Source organism: Chiloscyllium punctatum, chromosome 39 (assembly GCF_047496795.1).
Source record: "Chiloscyllium punctatum isolate Juve2018m chromosome 39, sChiPun1.3, whole genome shotgun sequence".
NCBI lineage: Eukaryota > Metazoa > Chordata > Chondrichthyes > Orectolobiformes > Hemiscylliidae > Chiloscyllium > Chiloscyllium punctatum.
In genome coordinates, this window is record NC_092777.1 from 11149365 (window position 1) to 11158293 (window position 8929).

At 60.3% G+C, this 8929-nt stretch overlaps 1 non-coding gene across 1 annotated transcript; it reads right to left on the minus strand.

The window, feature by feature from the left end:
* Positions 1-7527: 7527 nt before the first annotated feature.
* trnar-ucg (transfer RNA arginine (anticodon UCG)) lies at positions 7528-7600 on the minus strand. Its single transcript has one exon. It is a non-coding gene; the product is annotated as a tRNA-Arg (tRNA).
* Between the last annotated feature and the right edge of the window lie 1329 nt (positions 7601-8929).

Consider the following 8929-nt stretch of genomic DNA (forward strand, 5'->3'; position numbering starts at 1 on the left):
TTCTTCCTGATCTCAGTCCTGAATGGCTTCCCCCTTCGACTGTGACCCCTAGTTCTGGATATCCCCAACATTGGAAATATTCTTCCTGTCTAGTCCCATCAGGATTTTCATATGTTTTTCTGTATATGTTTCTATGAGAATTACCCCTCATCCTTCTAAATTCCAGTGAGTACAAGCCCAGTCAATCCAGTGTTTCTTCATTCTGGGAATCAGCCTGGTGAACATTTCACTAGAACAAAGGTAAAGCTTTATCTTCACTGTCACCATCAAATGCTCCCAAACAGGGTCAGCACAGGGTTAGATACAAAGTAAACCTACATCTACTCTCTCAAAACTGCAGGTAAACTCTCTCTACACTAGCTTCAGCAAACACTCGTAGGACAGGTACAACATAGGGTTAGATACAGGGTAAAGCTACCTTTACACTGTTCCCACTTGTCACTCCCAGGATAGGTACAGGATGCAGCTCAAATACACTGAGCAACCCTGGGTCCCTGATGAGATCAGGCCTTCTAATGAATTCAACCCTTGTGATGAGCTCAATCTCAACACTATTACTGTCCTAAAGCTTTCCCTGTTAACAGAGGTGTCTTTGTCAAGTGGTTGATCAGGCCAGGCTGTGACACACACACTACAGCTGAATACCCTGTGATGATCAACTCACCTGGAGGGTTGCCAGAGGAGCTGTTAGTCAGTCTTTAACCACAAGAAGTAGTCTGTTGGAGACCCCAACAAGAATATACTTGGATGAAATTGTATGCACCTTGTTTGGCAATACACATATTTCACACCAAGATTAAATAGTGTCTCCCAGTGCCATCCCAAAACCAACATCCCACCCCCCCCCAACACTGAGACACAGCCACCCCCACCCCCTCTACACTGGAACACAGCCACCCTCACCCCCCAACACTGAGACACAACCACCCCCACCCCCTCTACACTGGGACACAGCCACCCCACCCCCCCCAACACTGAGACACAGCCACCCCACCTCCCACTACACGGAGACACAGACACCCCCCACCCTCCAACACTGGAACTTAGCCACCCCACCCCCCTACACTGGAACACAACCACCCCACTCCCCAACACTGACACACAGACACCCCCACCCCACCCCAACACTGGGACACAGCCACCCCACCTCCCACTACACGGAGACACAGACACCCCCCACCCCCCACACTGGGACACAGCCACCCCACCCCCCCAATACTGAGATACAGCCACACCCACCCCACCCCGACACTGGGACACAGCCACCCCACCCCCTAACACTGAGACATACCCACCCCCATCCCCCCTACACTGGGGCACAGACACCCCCACCCCCAACACTGGGACACAAACACCCCCACCCCCCAACACTGGGACACAGACACCCCCACCCCCCAACACTGAGACACAGACACCCCCACCCCCCAACACTGAGACACAGCCAGCACCACCTCCCCCCCACACACACTGGGGCACAGCCAACCTCCACCCCCCAAAACTGGGACACAGCCACCCAACCCCCCTCTACACTGAGACACACCCATCCCCACCCCCCCACCCCCCCAACACTGGGACACAGACACCCCCACTCCTCAACACTGAGACACAGCCAGCCCCACCCCCCTACACTGGGGCACAGCCACCCCCACTCCCAACACTGGGACACAGAAGTCCCCATTCCCAACACTGCGACACAGCCACCCCCACCCCCCCATCATTGGGACACAGACACCCCCACCCCCCAACACTGAGACACAGCCAGCACACACACCCTACTGAGACACAGCCACCCCCATCCCCCAACACTGGGACACAGACACCTCCACCCCACCCCAACTCTGGGACACAGCCACCCCCACCCATACAACACTGGGACACAGTCCCAGTATTGTTGAGGGCATGACTGTGTTGCAGTGTTGGGGGGTGGGGGTGGCTGTGTCCCAGTGTTGGGAGGGGAGGGGTCTGTGCCCCAGTATTGGGGGGGTGGGGGTGGCTGTGTCCCAGTGTTGAGGAGGGGAGGGATCTGTGTCTCAGTGTTGGGGTGGGGTGGAGGGGTCTGTGTCCCAGTAGTGGGGTGGTGGGGGTGTCTGTGCCCTAGTGTTGGGGGGGTGGGGGTCTCTGTGCCCCAATGTGGGGGCTGTGGGTGGCTGTGTCCTAGTGTTGGGGAGGGGAGGGGTCTGTGTCCCAGTATTGGGGTGGTGCAGGTGGCTGTGTCCCAGTGTGGGGGGTGTCTGTGCCCCAGTGTTGGGGGGGGGGGTGAGGGTCTCTGTGTCCCAGTGTGGGGGGTGGGGGTGGCTGTGTCCCAGTGTGAGGGGTGTCTGTGCCCTAGTGTTGGGGGGTGGGAGTCTCTGTGTCCCAGTGTGGGTAGTGGGGGTCTCTGTGCCCCACTGTTTGGGGGTGTGGGTGGCTGTATCACAGTGTTGGGGGGTGCAGGTGTCTGTGCCCCAGTGTGGGGGTTGGGGGTGGCTGTGTCCCAGTGTTGGGGGGTGTGGGTGGCTGTCTCCCAGTGTGGGGGGTGTCTGTGTCCCAGTGTGGGGGTGGGGATGTCTGTGCCTCAGTGTTGGGAATGTGAGTGACTGTGTCTCAGTGTTGGGGGGGTGGTGTGTCTATGCCCCAGCGTGGGTATTGGGGGTCTCTGTGCCCCAGTGTTTGGGGGTGGGGGTGTCTGTGCCCCAGTGTGGGGTGGTGTCTGTGCCCCAGTGTTGGGGGGAGGTGGGAGTGTCTGTCTGTTGTGTGGGGGTGGAAAAGTTGTCTGTGTCCCTGTGATGGGGGGTGGGGGTGTCTGTGCCCTAGTGCTGGGGGGGTGGGGTGGGGATGGCTGTGCCCCAGTGTTGAGGTGCGGTGGGTGTCTCCCAGTGTTGAGGGTGTGAGTGGCTTTGTCCCAGTGTTGGGGGGTGTGGGGGTCTCGGTGCCCCAGTGTGGGGAGTGGGGGTGGCTGTGTCCCAGTGTTGGGGGTTGTGGGGGTCTCTGTGCCCCAGTGTGGGGAGTGGGGGTGGCTGTGTCCCAGTGTTGGGGGTTGTGGGTGGGTGTCTCCCAGTGTGGGGGGATGTCTGTGCCCCAGTGTGGGGGGTGTCTGTGCCTCAGTGTTGGGGATGGGGGTGACTGTGTCCCAGTGTGGGGTGTGGGTTGTCTGTGTCCCAGTGTGGGGGTGGGGGTATCTGTGCCCCAGTGCGGGGGGATGTCTGTGCCCCAGTGTGGGGAGTGGGGGGTGTCTGTGCCACAGTGTTGAGGGAGTGGGGGGGGGGGGGCTGACTGGCCCAGAGTTGGGTGGGTGGGGTGTCTGTGCCCTAGTGTTGGGGTGGGGGTGGGGGGTGGGGGTGGCTGTGCACCAGTGTTGGGGGGGTGGGAGGGTGTCTGTGCCGCAGAGTTGGGAGGTGGAAGTGGCTGTGTCCCAGTGTGGGTGGGCTAGGGGTGTCTGTGCCCTAGTGTTCGGGGGGTTGGGGTGGCTGTCTCCCAGTGTTGGGGGGGTGGGTGTCTCTGTGCCCCAGTGTGGGGAGTGGAGCTGGCTGTGTCCCAGTGTTGGGGGGTGCAGGTGGCTGTCTTCCAGTGTGCCGGGGGGGGGCGGTTGTCTGTGCCCCAGTGTTGGGGGATGGGGATGACTGCGTCCCATTGTGGGGGGTGGGGGTATCTGTGCCCCAGTACGGGGGGGATGTCTGTGCCCCAGTGTGGGGTGTGGGGGTTGTCTGTGCCCCAGTTTTGGGGGTTGGGGTGGCAGTGTCCCAGTGTGGGGGTGGGGGTCTTGGTGCCCTAGTGTGGGGGGTGTCTGTGCCTCAGTGTTGGGGTTAGGGGTCTCTGTGTCCCAGTGTGGGGGGTGGGGGTGGCTGTTCCCCAGTGTGGGGGGTGTCTGTGCCTCAGTGTTGGGAATGTGAGTGACTGTGTCTCAGTGTTGGGGGGTGGTGTGTCTATGCCCCAGCGTGGGTATTGGGGGTCTCTGTGCCCTAGTGTTTGGGGGTGGGGGTGTCTGTGCCCCAGTGTGGGGGTTGGGGTGTCTGTGCCCCAGTGTTGGGGGGTGGGGTGGGAGTGTCTGTGTCTGTTTTGTGATGGTGGGGAGTTGTCTGTGTCCCTGTGATGGGGGGTGGGGGTGTCTGTGCCGCAGTGTTGGTGGGGTGGGGGGTGTCTGTGCCCTAGTGCTGGGGGTGGGGGGATGGGGACATGTCTGTGCCCAGTGTGAGGGGCTGGTGGTGGTGGGGTATCTGTGCCTCAGTGTTGTGGGGTGGGGGTGGCTGTGTCCCAGTGTTGGGGGTGTCTATACTCCAGTGTTGGGGGGTGGGGGTCTCTGTGACCCAGTGTGGGGGGTGTCTGTGCCTCAGTATTGGGGGTGGGGTGTCTGTGTCCAGTGTTGGGGATGGGGGTGACTGTGTCCCAGTGTTGGGGGGTGGAGGGGGTTGTGTCCCAGTGTTGGGGTGCTTGTGTCTATGCCCCAGTGTGGGGGTTGTCTGTATCCCAGTGTTGGGGGGTGGGGATATCTGCCCCAGTGTGGGGGTGGGGGTGGCTGTGTCCCCGTGTTGGGGGGTGGGGGTCTCTGTGCCCCAGTGTAAGGGGTGGGAGTGGCTGTGCCCCAGTGTTGGGGGGTACGGGTGGATGTGTCCCAGTGTGGGGGGGTGTCTGTGTCCCAGTGTGGAGGTGGGGGTGTCTGTGTCCCAGTGTTGGGGATTGGAGGTCTCTGTGCCTCAGTGTGGGGGATGGGGTGTCTATGCCCCAGTGTTGGGGGGTGGGGGTCTCTGTGTCCCATTGTGGGGGGGTGTCTGTGCCTCAGTGTTGGGGGTTGCGGGTGTCTGTGTCCCAGTGTGGGGGTTGGGTGGGGGTGGTTTGTGCCCCAGTGTGAGGGTGGGGCTGTGTGTGTGTGCCCCAGTGTGGGGGGGAGGTGGGCGTGCCCCAGTGTGGGTGTGGGGCTGTGTGTGTGCCTCAGTGTGAGGGTGGGGCTGTGGGTGTGTGCCCCAGTGTGGGGGTTGGGGGTGTCTGTGTCCCAGTGTTGGGGGCTGCGGGTGGCTGTCTCCCAGTGTGAGGGGTGTCTGTACTCCAGTGTTGGGGGATGGGGGTCTTTGTGACCCAGTGTGTGGGTGGGGTTGTCTGTGCCCCAGTGTGGGGGGTGTCTGTGCCTCAGTATTGGGGGTGGGGGTGACTGTGTCCCAGTATGGGGGGGTGGAGTGTCTATGCCCCAGTGTGGGGGTGGGGGTGTCTGTGCCCCAGTGTTGGGGGGCTGCGGGTGGCTGTGTCCCAGTGTGGGTGTGGGGGGGGGGGGGGGTGTGCCCCAGTGTGGGGGTGTGTGGGGTGTGTGTGTGCCCCAGTGTGGTGGTGGGGTGGGGGGTGCCTGTGTCCCAGTGTGGAGGTGGGGTGTCTGTGCCTCAGTGTTGGGGGGTGTCTGTGTCCCAGTGTGGGGGTGGGGGTGTCTGTGCCCCAGTGTGGGGGTGTGTCTGTGCCTCAGTGTTGGGGATGGGGGGTGACTGTGTCCCAGTGTTGGGGGGCTGCGGGTGTCTGTGTCCCAGTGTGGGTGTGGGGGGGGGGGGGGTGTGCCCCAGTGTGGGGGTGGGGTGGGGGTGTCTGTGCCCCTGTGGGGTGTGGGGAGTGTCTGTGCTCCAGTGTGGGGGTTGGTGGGGGGAGGAGTGTGTGTGCCCCAGTGTGCGGGTAGGGGGTGTCTGTGCCCCAGTGTGGGGGGTGGGGTGGGGTGTGTGTGTGCCCCAGTGTGGGGGTGGGGTGAGGAGTGTCTGTGCCCCAGTGTGGGGGTGGGGTGGGGTGTGTGTGTGTGCCCCAGTGTGGGGGTGTGGTGGGGGAGTGTTTGTGCCCCAGTATAGGGGTGGGGTGGGGGTGTGTGTCTGTGCCCCGGTGAGGGGGGTGGGGGGTGTGTGTGCCCAGTGTGGGGGTGGGGGGGTGGTGGTGTCTGTGCCCCAGTGTGAGGGTGTGTGTGTGTGTGTGTGCCCCAGTGTGGGGGTGGGGGGGGGGGGTGTCTGTGCCCGGGTGAGGGGGGTGGGGGTGTGTGTGCCCCAGGGTTGGGTGTGTGTGTGTGTGTGTGTGCCCCAGTGTGGGGGTGGGGTGGTGGGGTGTGTGTGTGTGTGCCCCGGTGAGCGGGGTGGGGGTGTGTGTGCCCCAGTGTGGGGGTTGGGGGTGGGAGTGTCTGTGCCCCGGTGAGGGGGGGTGGGTGTGTGTGTGTGTGCCCCAACGTGGGGGTTGGGGGGGTGTGTGCCCCAGTGTTGGGGGGGTGGGGGTGTGTGTGCCCCTGTGTGGGGGGTGGGGGGTGTGTGTGTGCCCCAGTGTTGGGGGTGGGGGGGGTGTGTGTGCCCCAGTGTTGGGGGGGTGTGTGCCCCAGTGTTGGGGTGTGTGTGTGTGTGTGTGTGTGTGCCCCAGTGTTGGGGGGGTGGGTGTGTGTGTGTGTGCCCCAACGTGGGGGTTGGGGGGGTGTGTGCCCCAGTGTTGGGGGGGGGTGGGGGTGTGTGTGCCCCTGTGTGGGGGGTGGGGGTGTGTGTGTGCCCCAGTGTTGGGGTGTGTGTGTGTGTGTGTGTGTGTGCGTGCCCCAGTGTTGGGGGGGTGGGTGTGTGTGTGTGTGCCCCAGTGTTGGGGGGTGGGGGGGTGGGGTGTGTGCCCCTGTGTGGGGGGTGGGGGTGTGCGTGTGCCCCAGTGTTGGGGGGGTGGGGGTGTGTGTGTGTGCCCCAGTGTTGGGGGGGTGGGGGTGTGTGTGTGCCCCAGTGTGGAGGTGGGGGGGGGTGTCTGTGCCCGGGTGAGGGGGGTGGGGGTGTGTGTGCCCCAGTGTGGAGGTGGGGGGGGGGGGTGTCTGTGCCCGGGTGAGGGGGGGTGGGGGTGTGTGTGTGTGCCCCAACGTGGGGGTTGGGGGGGGGTGTGCCCCAGTGTTGGGGGGGTGGGGGTGTGTGTGCCCCTGTGTGGGGGGTGGGGGTGTGTGTGTGCCCCAGTGTTGGGGGTGGGGGGGTGTGTGTGCCCCAGTGTTGGGGGTGTGTGTGCCCCAGTGTTGGGGGGTGTGTGTGTGCCCCAGTGTTGGGGGTGGGGGGGGGGTGTGTGCCCCTGTGTGGGGGGTGTGTGTGTGTGTGTGCCCCAGTGTTGGGGGGTGGGGGGGGGGGGTGTGTGCCCCTGTGTGGGGGGTGGGGGTGTGCGTGTGCCCCAGTGTTGGGGGGGTGGGGGTGTGTGTGTGCCCCAGTGTTGGGGGGGTGGGGGGTGTGTGTGTGTGCCCCAGTGTTGGGGGGTGGGGGTGTGTGTGTGCCCCAGTGTTGGGGGTGTGTGTGCCCCTATGTGGGGGGTGGGGGTGTGTGTGTGGGGGGGTGGGGGGGGGGGGGTGGGGGTGGTGCTGCACTTAGACACATGTTCAATATCAATTTCCGGGTTTGTGCGGGAACCGCTTTTCTTTGAGACTTTGCGCTGAATTTACCGAGCGCCGGAAGCCTCCGAGATAAAATGAACGGCTTTAAAATTGCCAATCACGGTAACCGGGAGCCGCCGTACTCACCGGTAGTTTTGGATTTCGAAGAATGTTATGATTATTTCAAGTTTATTTCTTAAAAAATGCACACCATCCGTAAAATGCGACCACGAAGGGACTCGAACCCTCAATCTTCCGATCCGAAGTCGGACGCCTTATCCATTAGGCCACGCGGTCGGTACGTTCTCTTTAGCACAGACGGCAGATCCGCAACTAGTGCTGACACATTGCCCAATGTCAGTGAAGTGTAAGGAGGCTGGACCTCAGAGAACCCTCATTCAAAACATTCCTCACTCAGTGTCCCTCAGAGTATCCTCAAAGTCCCTCAAAACATTCTTCACTCCTCACTCACGTACTTCCTCACTCAGAGTAGCCCTCACTAAGTCTCACTCATTCAGATACTCCCTCATTCAGAGTCTCCCTCACTCACTCACTCAGATAAGGCTGGATCTCAAATACCCTCTCACTCAATGTCCCTCAAGAGCATTCCTCACTCGTCTCCTCACCCACAGCATCCCTCACTCAGAACTTTCACATCCCTCATTCATACACTCCCTCATTCTGACTGCCACCTCCTTGTCTCAGAGCATCCACATCGAAGATCCAGATCCTTCCTCACTCAGAATCTCCTTCACTCAGAACCTCCACCTAGACATGCCTCACTCACAACCTCCACTTGTCTCAGACCTCTAATCACTCAGAACCACTATCTCCCTCACTCAGACCCTCCACTTTCTTCTCCCAGAGCCTCCATGTCCAAGTCATGAACCTTTACTTACTTAGAGCCATTATTTCTCTGACACCTGCCCACCCCTCACTCAGTAACACCCCATTAACCAGACTCTCCTTGACTCAGATACCCTAAACACTTAGACCTTCTTGCTCCTAAAACATCAAACAATGAGACCCAGGTTGCCAGCACCCAGTCCCACTCACCAATTAATCCTGTCCTTGTTTTCTTCCAGTGCAAACTGTTAATTCCTGTGTTTAAAATGCTTAACATACTCATCACCCCATCTGTTTTAAGATTATCACTATTCCATTTATCGGGGGAGGGGGGGTGGGGGGGGGGGGGGGCAGGTTGAATTGAGATTAAGATTTGAATTTTGAACACTTGAGCGACTTGTTTTAATGGTGAAGAGAAATAGGCAGATGTTTACTGCTGAGCACTGTAGATGAATTGACACCCAACAGTTTCTACGTTCAAGGCTAGCAGCTGGTTGGATGTTGAACTGGTCATTCCAAGGGAGAAGTAATGATAACTAACCAATCACAGAGAATGTTGATTAAAAAAGAGAAATCCAGATCTGACTGGGTTTTCACAAGAGTGATTTGAAAGCTTCCAGATTGACTGTTTTGTTTTGATGCCTCATATAAAATCCAGTTGTTGAATTGTTGAATGTTCTGAGAAAGAATCCCAGCCTATAATAAGTAAGTAAATATTTCTGGAAACTTGTTGAAGATGTTTGCATTCACTAGTGACTTTGGAATTTGAGCAAGATATAT